This window comes from Balaenoptera borealis, assembly GCF_965194805.1.
Source record: "Balaenoptera borealis genome assembly, chromosome: 3".
Taxonomy (NCBI): domain Eukaryota; kingdom Metazoa; phylum Chordata; class Mammalia; order Artiodactyla; family Balaenopteridae; genus Balaenoptera; species Balaenoptera borealis.
This window is the reverse complement of record NC_138866.1, coordinates 182,790,220-182,801,727: the sequence shown is the minus strand read 5'-3', so window position 1 is coordinate 182,801,727 and position 11,508 is coordinate 182,790,220. Positions and strand designations below refer to the sequence as shown.

The following is an 11,508-nucleotide window of genomic DNA, read 5'->3' as shown; positions in this document are numbered from 1 at the left end:
CAGACTTTGGTTCATGCCATTGTTTAAGACGGCCAAGATCTGAACAGCACCCCGAGCTGTGAGTCCCCCCTACCCTCTTCCCTCGATGTCCCCACGCAAGGTAACCGCCATCCCCAAGTCTGTTCACTAGGCCCTTGCTACCCTTTTTACACATTGTTATCTCGTTGATACATATTCTAGGAAAATATTTTGTATTTGTTGTCTTTAACTCTATACAATTAAACTGGTTGAGAGATATGACAACCTTCATTATAGTATTCTTTATTCCTTTTTGAATGTCTTCAATATTTAATACATCTTGATGGAAAACAAAGATTTGCAGATTTTTTAAATCATTTTTTAAAATTTTCTATCTGCGTCTATGAAAGAGAAATGTTGGCTTTGAAAGCTGATATCCAGGAATATCTGGGGACAGATTTCTTTTCAAGATGGTGTCACGTGGCAAAAATTTGGGTCACTGTAAAATCAGGATTCCTACTGAGATCTTGTAGAAAATCTTTATAAACTCTAATGGCCAGTATAGGAAGAGTCCCCTATAAAAGCAGCAGGTTTGTCTTCCACAAAATAAGTGATTTGCCATCGGAGGGAGAGAACCGCATCATGGTTTTGCTGCCTCTGCCTCCCATTTCTGCCCTTTTCCTCTTCTCCTCGCCTCTCCCCCATCACCATTCCCTCTCCTCCCCTGCTTGGTCTGCTCCTGAAGCTGAAGCACTTCTGGGGATTAGGAGGGCACACCCAAGACGTGCACTCATGCCCTGGTGGTGGGACTCAGGAAATTTCAAGGAGAATTTGCACTTTGACAAAGGCCTACTCCCACTGGGGACGTTTGTGCCTGTGGCCGTGATTTTCAAGGACCTGGAGGCGAAGGCAGGAGGGAAGGACATCTGAATACCCGGCTCAGGCAGGAGGGAGTTGGGGGGATAGAGGTACGTAGGTTGAAAAAAAGTCACCGTGATACCGCCAATCCTCTCTCCCACATCTCCACCAAGAATTTTGGTGCCAATAAAGAGAACAAATATTTACTGGCACCCACGGTGGAGCAAGGCGGATCTTTCCTCATTTAACCAACAAACTTTTGTAGTGGGCGTTGCTGTTCCCATTTTACAACTAAAGGAGCTGGGACTCAAAAAGGATAACTTAGTTGCCAGCGAGGGGCGGGGTTAAATGCTCCCTGGGCGGTACCTGCCCATCCTCCAGCACACCTGCAGCCACGCTTGCCACCCCACAGAGGCCACGTGGAACACACCTTGCAAATGCGAACGGAGGGGAGGCTTCTTGCTCCTGATGGGAACTGCCTTCTCAGCCCCCGAGCCGTTGCGGGGGGTGGAGGCAAGCCATCTACGCTTTGCTCCCCGAGAACCACTGGACTCAGCTCTTGCCAGTTATCGAGATTCTCCCAGCAGGTGAGCGAGGGAGTTACAAGTAGCAAGCTAAATTTTTAGCAGCTGAAGTCAATAGCTGCCGGGCCCAGGAATCTGTCTTGCCTGGACCTGGAGCCCTGCACTAACTCTGTGTGAGGAAGCAGCTAAAGAACTTGCTTCAGCAAGGTTTCCCGTGTTTCAATAGCAGTTTAGCTCTTTATCAAAAATTCCAACTTTATCCAACGACCTTGGCTACGATGAAAATGGATTATACTTATCTCTGCTATTTCAGACGGGCTGGCAGGAGCCCTTCAATAAAATCAGGACGGCAGAGAGGCTGTCTTTTTGGAATCTTGATCCTGACCCAAAGTCAAGTTTCTGCAGCCAAAGACAGAATCATCAGAGGCCAGCTCAGCTCGCTCCTGCCTGCCCCCAGATAAAGGGAGCGAGAAGGACAGGAGGTGGGGCTGGGGTGGCGATGGAGGAGGGGGGGAGGAGGAAGGAGGGGGAGGGGGAGAGAGGACGGAGAGGGGGAGAGAGAAGGGGGAGGGGGAGATGGGAGGGGAGGGGGAGGGAGGGGAGAGGGGAGGCGGAGGGGGAGAGGGGAGGTGTAGAGGGGAGGGGGAGGGGGAGGGGGAGGGAGGGGGAGGGGGAGGAGGGGAGGGGAAGGAGGGGAGGGGAAGGAGGGGAGGGAGGGAGGAGGGGGAGGGGGAGTGAGAAGGGGGAGGGGAGCGAGAAGGGAGAGGGGAGCGAGAAGAGGGAGGGAGGGGAGGGGAGAGAGGAGGGGGAGGGGAGGGAGGGGAGAGAGGAGGGGGAGGGGAGGGAGGGGAGGGCGGAGGAGGGAGAGCCCAGCTACTTCCTAGCTCTTCAGCTGATGGACCAGGTGAAGCCACCTTCCTCCCCATGGGGAGTGGGTGTGCCCCCCATCCCCACCCCCCCAGTGGACATCAGCCTGGGCCTTGCTCTGGAGGCTGGACCAGCCCTGGCCGAGGGCAGCCTGCATCAGCAGTCTTCTGGAAAGCAGCAAGGGGCTCATAACCAGGACTTGGGCTTGGAATCAGGACTTGTTTTCCACTCCTCCCTGCCAGGGCCCCTCCATCATAATCCTGGACACCCCTGCAGAGTCCACCCCGCCTGTCTGTAAAGAGCTGGATGGAGGAGGCTGATTTCATGGGGCTTTGAGAGTGTGGGCCAGCAGAAAGCAGGGCGAGAGGCACAGCCTTCTTTGTCCCTGGCAGCTGAGCTGGGCTCTGAGCTACTTCCCAGATGGAAAATACTCCACCGCCGGGGAGCTTCATAGGACCACTGACCTGGCTTCAGGTGCAGGCTGTGGAGGGTAAATAGCCAGCTTGCTTCACTCACCCAGAAAGGAGGCCTTCTTGCCTCAATCCTGACCATCCCAGGGGAGGCTGGAACCCGGCACAGCTAAAGCGGAAATAGAGGACTAGCCGCATCGTGGGAACACAGACATTTTATCCTTGATTTAAACGTTGCTCCGTAAACTCTCTCCTAGCCGGCGAAAGTCTGCCGTTATGCAGGGCCGCCTCCTCTTAGCCAATTCTCCAGTGAAACCTCTATAAAGTCTCATAATTAAGTACCGAAGAGCTAGAGAACATTAAACCCAGAAATTTAAAAAACAGCTGCCAACTGCTTTCCCTCTAAAGCAGGCCTCACACACACGTATGCGAATTGCTGGGGATCGTGTCCAAATGCACATCTGTTTCAGCAGGTCCGGGGGGCACGCAAGATGCTGCATTTCTAACGAGCCCCCAGGTGAAACGCTGCTGCTGGTCGTCGGGTCACAGCTCGAGGAGCAAGGGTCTCAGGTATGACGGTTTTGAACGCAGAATATTTCAGGAACCACCAATGGTAAGATACATTGATATTTATTCTTTTGTCCACCCATTCATTCATTCCACGTTTATTTTTTATCTTAGTCATGTTTTCCCCAGTCTTACTGAGATATAATTGATGTACAGCACTGTATATGTTTCCGGTGGATGCGTAATGATTTGACGTCCATATATTATGAAATGATCATCACAGTAAGTTTAGCGAACATCCATCATCTCGTATAGATACACAAAAAAAGAAAAAAAAATGTTCTTTTTCCCTGTAATGCGAACTCTTGGGATCTACCCTCTGAATAACTTGTGAGTAACCGTACGGCAGCGTTAACTATAATCACCGCATCCAGCGTTTATGCAGTACGTGCAATGTGGCTTCTGTGCCAAGCACAGGGCAAATAGCTGACCCGAACGTAGACCTCAGGACAGCCCGAGTTCTCTGTGAGCCCTTCAACAAGTTGACCTTGAGCGTTCGGTGTAGTGAGCTCTCCGCTCACAGTGGGTCCAGCAAGTGTAACAGCCTCGCTGCTCCAGTGGAACAGTGGAAGGCAGATGTGTTACCATCCTTGAATCCACTGCTCAACAGCAAGTGCTAACTGAGGCGGCCTGCACTTGGAAGGGTGCTGGTCACCGTGCCAGGTACAGAATACCTGATGGATAGAGTTCCGCCCTCCACAGGCGATGCAGCTGTAATCTGGGCAGGGTGGCACACAGCTACTCAACTGGAATCGGTAGAAGGAGAGAGAAGAAAGAGGAGGGAGGAAAGGGGGGCAGGGGGAGGGGGAGAGGGAAAATGGTAACGATTGACAGAGCCAAAAAAAAAACGAACTCCCATCCTGATGAGGCGTCTTAATTATATGACATTTTATTTCCTTTTTTATGACTATAAAAATAATATATATTCAGTGGAAGATAACTGAAACAATGAAACATAGAAAATAAAAGTGAAAGCCTCCCCAAAAGCACGCCCCAAAGAAGAACAGTTCCGTGTATGCTATTCTATACCTTGTCTCTACACAAACAAGTAGACATGAGGCTAAACAGAATCATCGTTTACACACTGAATACATTTCTTTTTTTTTTTTTTAAATATTCCTGAAAATCAGGCAGGCTTTTTTTTTTTAATTTATTTTATTTATTTATGGCTGTGTTGGGTCTTCGTTTCTGTGCGAGGGCTTTCTCTAGTTGTGGCAAGCGGGGGCCACTCTTCATCGCGGTGCGCGGGCCTCTCACTATCGCGGCCTCTCTTGTTGCGGAGCACAGGCTCCAGACGCGCAGGCTCAGTAGTTGTGGCTCACGGGTCTAGTTGCTCCGCGGCATGTGGGATCTTCCCAGACCAGGGCTCGAACCCGTGTCCCCTGCATTGGCAGGCAGATTCTCAACCACTGTGCCACCAGGGAAGCCCTGAATACATTTCTTTTATTCACTAAACAATATGCTGTAGACTTTTCACAGGTCAGTTCTTTGGCTTCTACCTCAATATTTGAAAGTTTTTCATTATATTTCATTCTATGGTTTACCATAATTTATGTCACCAGTTCCTGATTGGTGGCCATTTGGACTTTTTTCTATAATAAATAATCTAAAACAAATATTTGAACATATATCTTTACATGCTTGATTTCTATAAAATAAATTCTAAATAGGAACCACTGGGTAAAAGGAGATGACCTCAAATATTGCCAAATTGGCCATTACAAAGGTTGTACCAATTTAAGCTCTGGCAAAATGAATGACAGTACCAACTTTCGGTATGTTTTTAATCTCTGCTAAACTAATAGGCTTTTATTATTGTTGAATTTCCTGTATCTTAGGGGTGCTGAGGAGCATATTATTAGCCTTTTGTATCTCCTTCTTTTGCTGAATTGCCTGTTTGTAGCTCCTTGCTTTATCTTTCTATTAAGTGGTTCTTTTTCTTATTGATGTATAAGAGCTTTTAATACTTAATGAATATTCAATCTTTTAAAATTGTCATATATGTTGTAAATATCCTTTCCAAGTTTGAAGAAGCATTATAACTTAGTTAACTGCACAGCCTTGAAAGTTCAGATTCTGTGCCTATAAGAAAGTATTGTACCGAGATTAAATAAAAATAATGCATATAGGGACTTCCCTGGTGGCACAGTGGTTAAGAATCCGCCTGCCAGTACAGGGGACACGGGTTCAAGCCCTGGTCTGGGAAGATCCCACATACCGAGGAGCAACTAAGCCTGTGCACCACAACTACTGAGCCCACGTGCCACAACTACTGAAGCCCACGCACCTAGAGCCCGTGCTCCACAACAAGAGAAGCCACCGCAATGAGAAGCCCACGCACCGCAATGAAGAGTAGCCCCTGCTCACCGCAGCTAGAGAAAGCCCGCGCACAGCAATGAGGACCCAACGCAGCCAAAAATAAATTAATTAATTAATTAAATAATAATGCATATAAAATTCTCACTACAGAGCTTGGACTTAGCAAGTGCTTCAAAGTCAGTTTATAAGTGTTGCTTGCAGATTCCATTACAGTAACTTTGATACATGTATCATTTCATCAAATAGTCCTCTTATTAATACTTTCTGCCCTTGCGATTGAGCTAGGAAAGGTCTTGGCTATATATATTCTCTTATGTGTATTTCAGGCCCTTTTTTTTTTTTTTTTTAATAAGAGTCTGTGTCCTATGCGCTAATGATGACTCTGCAGACACCCTCTGGTCCCTTGCTTCCCTTACTCTTTCTTCGCCCTCCGGGTCTTCTCTGGTTGAACCTCGCTGCCTGCCCTGTGCTCGCACTCACCTCCTGCTGTTCTCTCTCCCCCTTTTATCAGAACGCCTCCACAGGGTCGCCTCCGTCTCCTTCTCTGTGCCCAGCCCATTCCAATCAAGCTTTGCCCCGTTTCCCGCACTCCGCACCACGAGTCTCCATCTGACCAGGTGCTCCGCTCACCACTCCTCTTACTTAAGCCTCAGCGTCACCTGACAGAGCCCATCTCTGCCTCTTCAAATCCTCTCTTCATCTGCTGTCTGGGTCGTCGCTTCCCAGGTTGCCCCCGTGTCACCAGCAGCTCTTTCTGGGTCATTCCGCTGCGTCCCCCTCCTCTTTCCTGACTGCTGCGTCATGGAGTGTCCCCGGCTTACTTCCTAGCCTGCTTCTCTTCCTCCTTCACCCTCACAGCCTAGGGCATCTCAAACAACCCCCTGAATTTAAATTCTGTCTTTTCTTATGCCTCCTAAGTTCACATCTCTAGCCCTGATTTCTCCCTGAAATTCAGACCCACATATTCAGCCGTCTACCTATCATCTCTATTTGGATGCCTAACAGGTATCTCAGATGTGATACGGGCCAGACCAGGGTCGCCATGGACCGTTGTCCAGCTTGTGTACTGCCTAAGGCAGCCAAGCCAAGGGAGCCAGATGGCCGTGCAGCCCATGTCCAGTTTCCTAAGCCCTGAGCTCAGGTGTGGGCTCCAACCGCACAGCAGAGGAGGTACCTTCCATGGGGGTGCCTTTCTGATTCTCTCCAAGTTGCCTTAGAGGTTAGCTGAGGCCATGGCCAAAGTATATCTTTTGATTTCTCCCCACCTCTAACCTGCTACTCTCAATATATGGCACCATTCAATTGAGAAAAAGGAGGAGGAGAAGGAGGCCGAAGAGGAAAGGGGAGAAAAGGGAAGGGAAGGAAATTTAGCCTCTTTATCTCTTTGCCTTAGCCAGTCGGATTCCCAAAGGTACCATGAATCTGACCTCTTGTCCCCCCCTCTTCTGCTCCGCTGAGGGTCTAAGCCCCTATTATCTCTGGGCTACTGCAAAGCCTCCCAGCTGCCCTCCTGGCCACCACCCCTGCCCCGCTGCACAGACAGAAGCTTCCTAAGACAGAAATATTCTCTTACCACTCACCTGCTTAAATACTGCCAGCGTCATCCTGACTCAACCAGAATCAAACCCAAACCCTTTCCTGCAGATTACAACTTTCCCACTTACTCATCCACCTCGGTACCTGGGGCTCGCTAAGCTGCGGCCACACTGGACTCCTTCCCAGCTCAGAAACACCAGCTCCTATCTGCCTCAGGACCTTTGCACTTGCCAGACCTTCTCTCAACTCTTCACACAGCCACCTCCTTTTCAGTATTCAAGTCCAAAGTATATGTTACCTTCTCAAAAAAATCCTTCCTCAACCAAATTGGCTACAACAATGCTCCCTTCCCCACCATCACCTTCTGTCTCATTTCTCTAATTTATCTTTATTGCATCTCTCACCTCTTGAGATTACCATATCCACCCCTTGGCTTCCGTGTCATCAGTCTGTCCCACCATCGCCCAGCAGGTCCATTTTAGAGGTCCAGGATCTCTCTGCCTTGTACCTGCCCCATCTCCGGTGCGGAGAACCGCCTGGCACGCAGCAGGCTCTTGGTAACTTGACTGATTAGGTGGACTGATGGTGGGGGGGGCGGTGGTGATGCAAGCCGAAAAGACCACAAGTAGACAGAGGAAAGGAGAAAAGAGGAGAACCAAGAGAGGGGGGAGAAGGGGGCAGGAAAATGGAAGATGGGGCACAGACTGGGAGGAGGAACCGCCCCTATGTAGCAGGACCAGGAGAGAGAAAAGATGGGCAGAGAAAACGGGGTTGTTCTCTGGCACCGGCCCCTCTGCGAGGCCACGCCACCCCCGTGTACAGGGCGAGGGGCTCCCGAGCGCCCCCTGCAGGAGGCGGTCCCACACGACACCCAGGAAGCCGGCGGTTTGCTCGGATCTGGGGCCCCAGGCCCTTAGCTCTGCCCCCAGCCCAGGGGAGGCCCCCAGATGAGCTCAGTGGGGGGATCGAAGAGCAAGGCCGCTAAGCACTGACTTGACGTTGAGCCTCACATGCTTACCCCGCTGACCGTCCGGGGGAGTCTTTAGCAAGCCTGTCTCTGCTTCCTCCCATGTTCCCCTCCGGCCCTCCACCCCGAATTGTGTAGAAGCTCTGAGAATAGGCTAACCCTAACCCTGGCAGGCCTGCTTGAAGACAGAGAAAGGTCCAGAAGTCCAGCCCTGAAATCAGCTTCCCAGCAGTTTTCTCAACGTTAAAAAAAAAAAGATATTTACTGATTGATTTACGTGGCTGCATTGCGTCGTAGCTGCAGCTCGTGGGCTCCGGAGCACGCGGACTCAGCAGGTGCGTCGCGGGTTTAGGCGCCCCGCAGCATGTGGGGTCTTAGTCCCCCCGCCTGGAATCGAACTTGTGTCTCCTGCATTGCAAGGTGGATACTGGACCACCTGGGAAGTCCCTTCCCAACGTCTTCAGTGTCTTCTCATCAGTTGAGGAGCGGCGGCTTCTACCAGCTGAACGTGCATCTCAACGCTTTTCAAATTGAAACCTTTTCCCGGTAGTCTTCGAAAATGTTATATCCCTGAAAGGACAAAGAAGGGGCTGGGACCCCCTCCCCAGAGAGACCCCAGGTGAGATCTCGCCACCCCTGCTGTCTCGCTTCAGCTCCAACGCTCAGTATTACATTCAGTAATATCAGTATCGGTCATTGCTGGCATTCGTAATTCACCATTAACCTACTCAGCGCGGCCACTGTCAGGGCGGGGGCCGTTTGGGTGGGGAGGGGGGACGGAAAGAGAGGGTGATGGATTCAGAGGGTGACAGTACAAGTAGCAGGAACAGATGCTGGACCGGGTGCTCCAAATCCACCCCCGCGCCCGCCGAGAGCTTTCTGGGTGCGGCTTCTCCTTGGATTTGGGGACCCCAGCGGCACTGAGATCACGAGTCAGCACACCCCGAATGTGCTTATCTCAGAGCCACCTCAGACTTGTACCCTCAGGAGACAGACTGGCACGGCAGGCAGAAAATGACATCGACAGGCTGGTCATTCGGGGAGGCTCTCTCTGCCAGCTTCCTGTCTGTTTAAAATACCGGGGCTTTGCCTGAACACGGGGTTTTGCAAAGCCCACCTGGAGCCCCCCAGCAGCCTCTTCCAGGTGTCAGCCATGGGTTTCATTTCCCCACATTTCTCCTGGGAACACCAGGACGCCGGGCGCCTTTGAATCAGATGTGAAATCCTGCAGTACCTGGTTAGGTGACCCTTGAAACGAAGTGGACAGAAGCCCTGACCTTGTATGGTCTCAGGCGAGGGAAATGACTTGCAAGGCCCTGAGCAGTGACGGCCCACGTAAAACGTATTCTGATGGCAGGGACTCAGCGAGCTGTGCAGGAGGCCGCACGGTTTACAAAGGAGAGCTCTGCTAATTGCACAACAGGGCTTAACAGATGGCATGCGGCCCGGAGCGTAAATTTAGCTAGATTCCGCGTGCCCGGTCTCCACAAGTTCCAGACACACAGTGGAAGATTCTTTCCGTCCCGAGCCAAAGTCGAGGAGAAGAGATCAACATTGCATTTCTCTGAAAGATAACCCGCTATTCCAAGGGGGGGGGGCCGGTGGTTAAATCAGATCTTTGTCTCACCTCGCACCTAGAGAGTCCATGTCACATCTCTGAAGGGCTCTCCTCTGGATTCCAAGTTGCCAGTGATTCAGGAACCCAATTGGTAGTTCGTTTACTGATGTTTATAATTTGTACCAAGTTTCCTTGCTCAAGTTCAAGGGAACTTGGCATGGACATTCCCTTGTTCATTCATCGGATCTGCTCATTTGTCTTTGCAAGGGGCAGCGCCCGCCCCCTCCTGTGTCACTGGTTCCTGGTGGATGTGGACGGGACAGGAGCTGTCTCTGGCGCCTCTTCCCCCTGCCCACCGCTGATGGTTTGGCGTATTCAGCTGATCTCAGTCAGGTCCCCTTCCTCTTCCTCTGCTGCCTGGGAATCCTTCTGGAAGCTGCGTTCCCTCTTTCCAAGACGGTGATATGCTCCCAGGGAAAGGGGGCCAGTCCCTCAGGGCTGGCACATGTGTTCAGGGCAAGACCCGGTGCCACCTCATGTCTTGGTCCCCTCGCCCTCATCTCACTGCTCCCTTGACCTCAGGGTCCCCTTTGCTTGTAACTCCACATTGCTCTCTGACTAGCTTGTGCCTTGGTTTACATCTCACTGCGTCTGTCACTTCTCAGACTCACAGCTGCATCAGGAAAATACTAAGAATGCAATTATTTACCCATTTGGAATGCAATGAAGCTTTATGAGGGGACCGCAGAATGTCATCTATTCCAGACCTTTGGGAGAAAGCCGAGCTGCTGAGTGGGCGGCTCTGGGGGAGGTGGGGTAGGAAGAGATGTTAGCTCTCGTGCCCAGGCTGATTAGCGTAGGGAGACATGTATTTTGTGTTCTAGAATGTAATCAGTAGGCCCGCTAGGAGGAAGCAGGGCTCTTTGGAGGTACAGCTACTGCCAAGTCTAGGCAGGAAACAGGCAAGAGGAGCTGAGATATGTTGTGATGAAAGAAAGCAGAGACTGATGGGTCACGTGAAAAGGACGTAGGAGCCAAAGTGGAAGGCCTCCCAGTGGCTAAAGAAGGAGAAATAGAAGAACAAAAAGGATTGGTAAATGCAATTGATTGAAATACACTAAATAGGTAAAACCCCATGAGTCCATCATCATCATCATCATCCTCACCATTTGAGAGAGAGACTCTCATTCCCCACCAAAAAAAAAAGAAAAAAAAAACCCAACCAACCAAACCAACCAACCAAGAAACACAGCCTTTGGACACCGCAGGAATTAACTAGGGCACCAAATCCTTACTCTGAAAATGAGCCTTAAAAGGAAAGAATTAAGCTCCTATCCAGCCCTTCCTTATGAACTGTATTCAAGGGTAATGAAATAGACCCCGTTTCTAAGTGGATGAGGGAAAACCACTTTATTGAAGGAATCTCACTAAGGAATGGGAAAAGGTAATGAATTTGTAAAAACAGCCTTTTGCAACCTCTACTGAAATGATTGATCAAGCCACACTCGCCAGGGAATGATCTGCACGTGAAGGGACGACTGCACGTCCGTTTGACAACGGGCGACTCGCTAAGCATCCCGCTAGGTGGGTAACGGGACCCCGCGCACCTGCAGATGGGGTGCGCTGTGGGCCGCCTGGCACCTCCTGTGAAAGCTCCTTACCGGAACAGCTGAGTCGAAACCAAATCAGGCCTCCAGAGCTAACTTCTGGAGACAGGACCCAAAAGAAGAAAGTGAATGAACCCCAAGGAAGGAAGCAGACAAATCCAGAAAGCGGGGCATTCCACAGGACATTGACGCTGTATCTGCCATCAGCCCATGGCACACAGGGGGGCGGGGGCAGACATAGGGGCTTCTCTAGTTTAGAAGACACAACAACCTATTTTGTAATAACTTTTAATGGAGTACAACCTGTAAAAACATGGAATCACCATGCTGTACATCT

At 50.5% G+C, this 11,508-nt stretch overlaps 1 long non-coding RNA gene across 1 annotated transcript in view; it reads left to right on the top strand.

Moving 5' to 3' along the window:
- The first annotated feature begins 2,368 nt into the window (after positions 1 to 2,368).
- Positions 2,369 to 11,508, top strand: part of LOC309626078 — a 37,501-nt gene continuing 28,361 nt past the window's right edge. Inside the window, exon 1 of the long non-coding RNA XR_014242950.1 lies at positions 2,369 to 3,230. This is a non-coding gene — a long non-coding RNA (uncharacterized lncRNA). The remainder of the gene's footprint in view (positions 3,231 to 11,508) is intronic.